The sequence below is a fragment of the Quercus suber genome, unplaced genomic scaffold (assembly GCF_002906115.3).
Source record: "Quercus suber isolate HL8 unplaced genomic scaffold, Cork oak 2.0 scaffold_9, whole genome shotgun sequence".
NCBI lineage: Eukaryota > Viridiplantae > Streptophyta > Magnoliopsida > Fagales > Fagaceae > Quercus > Quercus suber.
This window is the reverse complement of record NW_027069475.1, coordinates 1942116-1949789: the sequence shown is the minus strand read 5'-3', so window position 1 is coordinate 1949789 and position 7674 is coordinate 1942116. Positions and strand designations below refer to the sequence as shown.

At 33.1% G+C, this 7674-nt stretch overlaps 1 pseudogene; it reads right to left on the bottom strand.

Moving 5' to 3' along the window:
* Positions 1-368: 368 nt before the first annotated feature.
* Positions 369-7119, bottom strand: LOC136061230 (ABC transporter G family member 1-like; annotated as a pseudogene).
* Between the last annotated feature and the right edge of the window lie 555 nt (positions 7120-7674).

The window sequence follows — 7674 nt, the reverse complement described above, 5'->3', positions numbered from 1 at the left end:
TTTAAATCAATTGATACTTGATAGGTTATGTTTTATTTTGGCTTCTATTCAAACAACCACATACGAAATTGATCTTATTTTTATTTTTATCTATAGTTTCATATTGGTTTATATGATTTTTTTTTAAATTTCTATTAATATTATGTCTTCTTGTAGTAGTACTCTAGTTCTTAATTTCTACTAACATCATTTTTTTACTTATGAATAACTACTCATCACTTTGGCAATTTGTAAAATAGTTTGTGATTTCAGCATTTTCCTTATTGTATTCATGTATTTAATTTCATGAATGTTATGTACTTCGGTACATTGTTCAAAGGAATAAGAGATACTCAATTGGTCATTTAGTTTTTTAAGTATTAATAGGTATTATATTTGATAAAACTAATATATATATATATATATATCTCCATACACACACATTCTACTTAGAGTTTTTCATGAATAATTGCAAATAAATAGTTTAAGCTTGGCCCCCAAACAACAATTCTTGGTTCACTTCTACCCCTGAAGTGAAGGATTGAATATTAGCTAAGTGTTCTTTGCGATCTATTTCGAATGCTTGGAAGGTCCAGATCCAAGAGCTTTAACAACCGGCTTAACCTTTTCGACAATCTTTACAATGCCCAAAAACATAAGCCGATATAAAACCACCATCCCCAACAAGATAGCAAGATCAATCCACTTGGAGTAGCCCATTTCTACCTGCCAATTAGAATCCTTGGTTGGCATACTTATGGAATGCAATATAGTACATTGGGTATCTCCGAAAAGGTTTAGGAAGATCATTCGGTAGTCGAAAGAAACCTCCATTTAGCATCATCACGCCTTGTATTCCAGCTCCAGTAATGATGCCCATGAGGAAATCTGGCACTATACTCGCAACGATCATCATTAGGCTTTCAACCAACATCATGCACACAAAGAGGACCAATGCAAAGTAGACAAAGTGTTCAAAACTCTTTTGAAGGCCAACAAGGAAATAAGCTATTGCTCCAGGAATTAATGAGATGATAAGCAAGTAAGGAATGGAAGACAACGTGTTTCCAATCACATATGCGCCAACTCCATAGTGCCCATTCAATCTTTCACGCTCGAAGATCTGATATATTGTTGAAGAATAAATATAAAGGTCAAAGTATGTGTAGCAACCAAAAAATAAAAAAGAGTAGTTTTTTATTACACGCATTAAAAGGCAACTAAAACTCTGACTTGAAGTCATAATTTTCAATGACCAAGTTATAGTTTCAATTATTTTTTCTTATGTATAATAGCTTTTACTCTATATAAAATTGTCTTTCATATGAAATTATTCAAGATTTGAAAAATGACTGACCTTCATGTCTTCTACAAAAGAAGGGAATCCACCAATTGCCATAAAAGTCAGAAAAGCCGCAACAAACATCAGCATTGAACCTCTTGCCTATAAATTTAAAATAGAGTTGAGCATGAACTAGATTATCGGTTTCAAATTATCAATTAGCTTCGGAGTGATATGATCACTATGTTACATTTAGTCCCTGTTACACATAATAGAGAAGATTTATTATATTCATCCATTACCTGAATTGAGCCAAAGGTGAATCCAACGTCATAGAAGACAGTCCCGACACATAAACACAATGCAATATAGAACGCAAGACGAAGCCAATAATAGCCTAAATCACGATACATGTTTACAAAGGATCTTCTTGTTAAAACTAGGCACTGGGTTATGAAATTTGCTTGGCTTCCCTTCCTCTCCAAAGTTCCTCCTTTCTACAAAACAAAGAACTTAGCCTTAGTTGTTAACTAATATATTTCTTTATAAATTAACTCTCTTTCTTTTCAATTTTAAGAAGATAATGATTGATCAATTAGTATTAACATTAATAACTACCTGTTGGTATATCCTAGATACCAATTGTTGAACTTTCTGGAAAGTCCCGGATGACTTGTATGACTTGACAAGAATATTAATGACTTCCTCAGTCCTTATTATGCCACCAGGTTGCCCGATGTCCTAGTTTTGATAACGAATGGTTCACATGCATGCTTCTTAAACAATTTGTCATCCATGATGATTATATCAAATAGTAGGGGATGATAATGAGAAAAATCTATATACTTACTGCATCAAAGTCCTTGTTGATAATTCTAAGGTAGTGATCAGATGGGTTTCTCAGAGTTGGGCATGGGAAGCCATTTGAAGCAAACAACTGCATAAAAAGTTTATATATACCTAGAATTCATAAATTTATTTTAAACAGTTCATTTGATGCATGCTACAAAGATTTTATTTTATTTTATTTTTTATTTAGTTTTTAAAAGAAAAAAGATGAACTCAATAAGGCTTAAAAAGGTGAGAGACAATGTTGATTTTACATGAATGTATTGTAAAATAAATATTCTTGTACCTCCTCTGCCATTGAAACAGGACCAAAATAGACTGTCATGCCTGTAGAAAGGAGGCAAAGATTGCTGAAGAGCTCAAAAACTTCACTGCTCGGTTGATGGATTGATGCAATAACAGTCCTTCCATCTTGACGAGCTAGCTTAACGATTCTGCTCATGACATGGAAAGATGCTGCACTGTCTAGCCCGCTAGTTGGCTCGTCAAGGAAAAGAAGCTTTGGGCGTGTCAATATTTCAATACAAATGCTAACCCTTCTCTTTTGTCCACCACTAAGGCCTTTTATGCTCCACCCTCCTATTCTTGTGTCCATGGAGTCTTGCAAGCCCATCTCCCTTATAGTCATCTTAGCTCTTTCTTTCTTCTCAGATCTTGACATTGAATCAGGCAGTTGGAGTTGTGCTGAGTAGTATACAGCTTCCCTTATTGTCAGTGTTGTCATTAAGGTGTCATCCTGAGTCACATAGGCCTAAATCATGGAAAGTAAGAAAAAGTTAAAGGGCAATTTAGGAGGCAATTTTTTGGGAAAAAAAATCACAGCACTTTTAACCCAAGTTCTAATTTATCTAGACCTTGAGACTTGGAAATTAATGAGAAGTACTTCAAGGATTTTTTTTTTTTTTCCTTTTATTTTTTTTAGAAACATACACACACAAAGGACAGTGAATGAAGTTCTAACACAAAGAAACACCGTAAACTATACTCTGAATTATCAATGAAATCAAGCAATGACAACCATCTAGTCCATACAATTTCATGAGAAAGTATTTTGATGGATTAAGCATATTACATATCCATTGGTAAACATAATACACAGATATAACCCTTTTTGCATACCGATGTTCCAAAAGCAAGCGTTTCTTTGCGTCCGTTTATCAAGATCTCCCCAGTTTGCTGCGTATTTGAACTTAACCTTCCTGCAATAGCTAGTTGTTTATCATTCCATATTTAAATCAATGGAATTTAATAATGTTTCATATTTCTATTTTCCTCCTTCACTTGGTTTCCAAAGCCCCACGTAACTCGTATTACCACTTATATAAATCTTTCATTTTGCTCTCTCTCTCTCTCTCTCTCTCTCTCTCTCTCATCCATCCCTTCTTCCCTCACCCATTCCACAATACTGTTAATATCCTATTTCCAAACCCCTCAAACCCTTTATGTCTCTGTTGCATACGTTATTTATTTACTAATTTGTTCATTCTTTAAATTTCAAGCAATGAATACATGAATATTTTGCATTGAAATGATATGTAGATCTCCCATTATTTATGTTAAGTTATATATTCTTGTAATTACCATGCCTTTAGTATATGTTTGGATAGCTGAAAACTTATTGCGTCTGCATTTCACCCTTTTTTTTTTTTGGAAGCGCGTTCCAGCACTTTTGAGAGATTCCAATGGGTCCTGTGCACGGTTCACAGGACTCACAAACACCTTTTTTCAACAAAATTTTCATTAAAAATGAGTTCTACGGCACTATTCACATTCACATATTTAAAAATTATTTTGCTATAATATTTTCAGTTTTTAGTTTTCAGCAAAATAAGCGGTATTCAAACGGACCCTTAGTATTGGCTTTAGTCCATATCAATTTCTTGTAATTTATGCTAAATTTCCTTGAATTTGTGAGCTTTACTTGTAATTGGGTTGGGCTTAAAATTCAGTTTGGAGGTCCATTAATTTCGAAGCTTCTAGAAGTAGATGATCTGCAAGACCATGTCCCACAAAAATAGCATGTGGGTTGAGTGTGAAGTTTTAAAATTCAATTGAAAATTGATTTCATGAGATGACCCGTGAGACCTATCCTGCGAATCCTCCACGCAATAGGAAATTTTGTTATTTGGATCCTCTGTTGTACTTGTACCCTACTCATATCTTAGTATTGGCTTTAGTCCATATCAATTTCTTGTAATTTATGCTAAATTTCCTTGAATTTGTGAGCTTTACTTGTAATTGGGTTGGGCTTAAAATTCAGTTTGGAGGTCCATTAATTTCGAAGCTTCTAGAAGTAGATGATCTGCAAGACCATGTCCCACAAAAATAGCATGTGGGTTGAGTGTGAAGTTTTAAAATTCAATTGAAAATTGATTTCATGAGATGACCCGTGAGACCTATCCTGCGAATCCTCCACGCAATAGGAAATTTTGTTATTTGGATCCTCTGTTGTACTTGTACCCTACTCATATCGACTATATATACTCTTATTTTCCACTATATATAGGAGATGACTCGCGAGACCTATCTTTAGGGGTGTCAATGTTCGACCCAACCCGCAAACATGACACGAACCCGACACGGGTTTTTTCGGGTTAGGGTTAGGCCTTAATGGGTTTGGGTCATAAACGGGTCGACTCGAAAGCGACACGATAAGAAATGAGTCATAAACGGGTCAACCCGCGTAACCCACAATAGACACGTTTGACACGCCAATTTATTTGTGTCAACCCGAAATGACCCACTTAACACAACCCGTTTAACTCATATAACAAATAAATATTTATTTTATCTTAGATTTATCAAATACCTTTTATATCCAACATATATTTTAAATTTAAAAAGAAAAGTAAGTAATTACAAAAATTTACAAGGGATATAATTGAAAATTTTTACAGACCTTAGAACTACTAATATTTTTCTTCTTCTTCTTCTTCTTCTTCTTCTTTTTTGGTGGCATAGAACTTACACAAATGAAATTGGATGAGCTTGTGGAAGATGTTATGAATTCGGATATCAACAAAGAATTTGTGAATGATAATCATAGTCATAGTCAGGATTAGTCTACTGTTTGCTCAAATTCTTTCAATATTGATACTTAACATTTGGCGAGTTCCAAAAATATTATATTTTTATTGAACTATGTTATTTTATTTTGTGAAACTTTGTTATTTTGAATTTTAATTGAAGTGTATGCACTTCTTTTGGAATGTAAAAAACTTATTACTAGATGAATGTTATATTTTTGTTGAATTATATTATTTTGAATGTGGGTTGAAGACTTGAAGTGTATGCACTGCTTTTTGAGATGTAAAAATAATTATTTCTAGATAGATATTATATTTAGTATTATGCAGGTAAAAATGGGTTGTATTACATTCATGTCAACTCAACACGACTCGTTTATTAAGCGTATCAAATGGGTTGGGTCAGGTCAACCCGCCTTATTAACAGGTTGGGTTAGGGTTGAAGGATCATGACACGATTATTAAATGGGTTGGGTTAAGGTTGAGCCATTTAGTCGAATACCCCTACCTCGACACGACACGAACCCGACACGCTAACCCGAATTGACACCCCTACCTATCTTGCCTTTTTTTTTTTTTTGGAGAAAATTTATTTGGTTAAATTTGTCTATTTATGCAATTGTGATTTCAATGTTTAGTTAATTTGACTAATTAAATAAATCCTCATTAATTGTTTAATTATCTTAATTAACTTAATTGTAATTAAAATTTGGGGTCTAAATATTGCCTAGGTAATTAGGCCATTTATCTCAAATTACACAAATATCTTGAGCACAACCAATTAGAGAAAAAGAGTTTTAAAACGGCAGGGGAAGGCTATTTGTACTAGTTTCATAAATTTTGCATTTTTTGTGCGTGCACTACGTACGTAATATGTGGATGTCATTTTGCACATTTTTTTATATGAAAAAAAAAGAAGAAGAAGATTGTAATGCAAAATCAATACTTCGAATTAGAGATGTACATTCTTAGCAAAAAAAAAAAAATAGATGTACATAGATACTATACAGAAGGAGTGGGAATAGCATTTTTTGTATGACCTTTAAATTCCACCTTTTTTTGGAAAGCTTTAAATTCCACCTTGCTTAGGTAACCAATATCATTGGAGAGAGAACTTATATTTTTTTAACTATACCTTATAAAGATATTTGGTAGAGTATACAAAATTACAAATTGTTTATTCTTAATTGTTTTATTTAGAAAAAAGAAAATATATTTTTATTTCATAACTTAATTTTTTTTGCTATGATCAATAAATTTATTATCATGTTTTATAAGAAAAATATTATAATAATTTTACCCTTTATCATGTCAATTTCATAACCTAATATGTTCAGTACCATGACCATGGATTGCTTTTCTTTTTTGATTGGCTATTAAATAATACTAATAATAATAATAATAAAAGAGAGAAAGAAGAAACAGTCATTTCTGAAATTGAAAGATTACCTGCCAAAGAATCCAAAAGAGTTGACTTGCCGCAGCCAGAAGGACCCATATATGATAGCCAGCATCTTTCCCGGTTCAGCGTACCCAGTTAGCCCCTCAAGTATCGGCCGGCGGCCACTTTTTCCATCAGGCACTGTAACCAACAGCTCCTTCCATGTCAAGAAAAGACCTAGATCTCTATTTGACACAAAATCAACTTCCTTGAATGCTAAGTAATTTTCTTGTTCTATCGCCAACGTTTGTGTAACTCGGGAGTTTAGAGATGATGCTTCATGAATATCTACGTGGGGAGCACTAGAAATAGCGAAGTCATGAGCAATGCTAAATGGGAATAACGTTTTGTCTGTGGTACATGTCGACCTGCCATCTTCTTCTCCAGAAGCTATGCTTTGCATCTCTATATCATCATCAAATCCTGCACTTGTCTCGGCCTCTTTCAGTAATGATTTTGATGGACTTGGGTTTGGTGTCCATCGAGGAACATTAATTGAAGAATCCATTCTATTTTCTTGCTGTAGCCTATAGGGTTGGAGAGAAAGAGAGAGAGCAATGCAAGGTGATATTTTTATGGTTTTTTTTAATACTTATTTTGCTCTTTCTTCTAGGACGTGAAAGATTTTTTTGAGAATCTATGACCTGAAAGTTGAAACTTTTGTTATTAAATTAAAAAAGAAGAAGAAGAAGATGTAGTTCGTAGATAATTAATTTTGTATATATAATAACGTGATGTTTCTTCTACTTACATTTATATTAGATCTCTCTAATTAAACGAATGTGAGATTATCACATTATCATATTGTCTAATATTAAATGGAAACCCTATAGTGTCTACAAGCAAGAGTCAAAATAATTTTTGGTAACAACGTCGTGTATCACGTCATCATCTAATATAAAATGGAAACTCTATAGAGTATAGACACATCTAAATTTATGTCTAATTTCACAACATGTTTTGTGTTAATTTGTGATTAATGCACAATAATTTTACTTTTCACTAATGTGGTCTCATGTAAGTAATGTAGTCCAATCATAAGCTAACATGATTGGATGTGTCTGAGGAGAATTGATTTAAAATATTAAATAAAATTT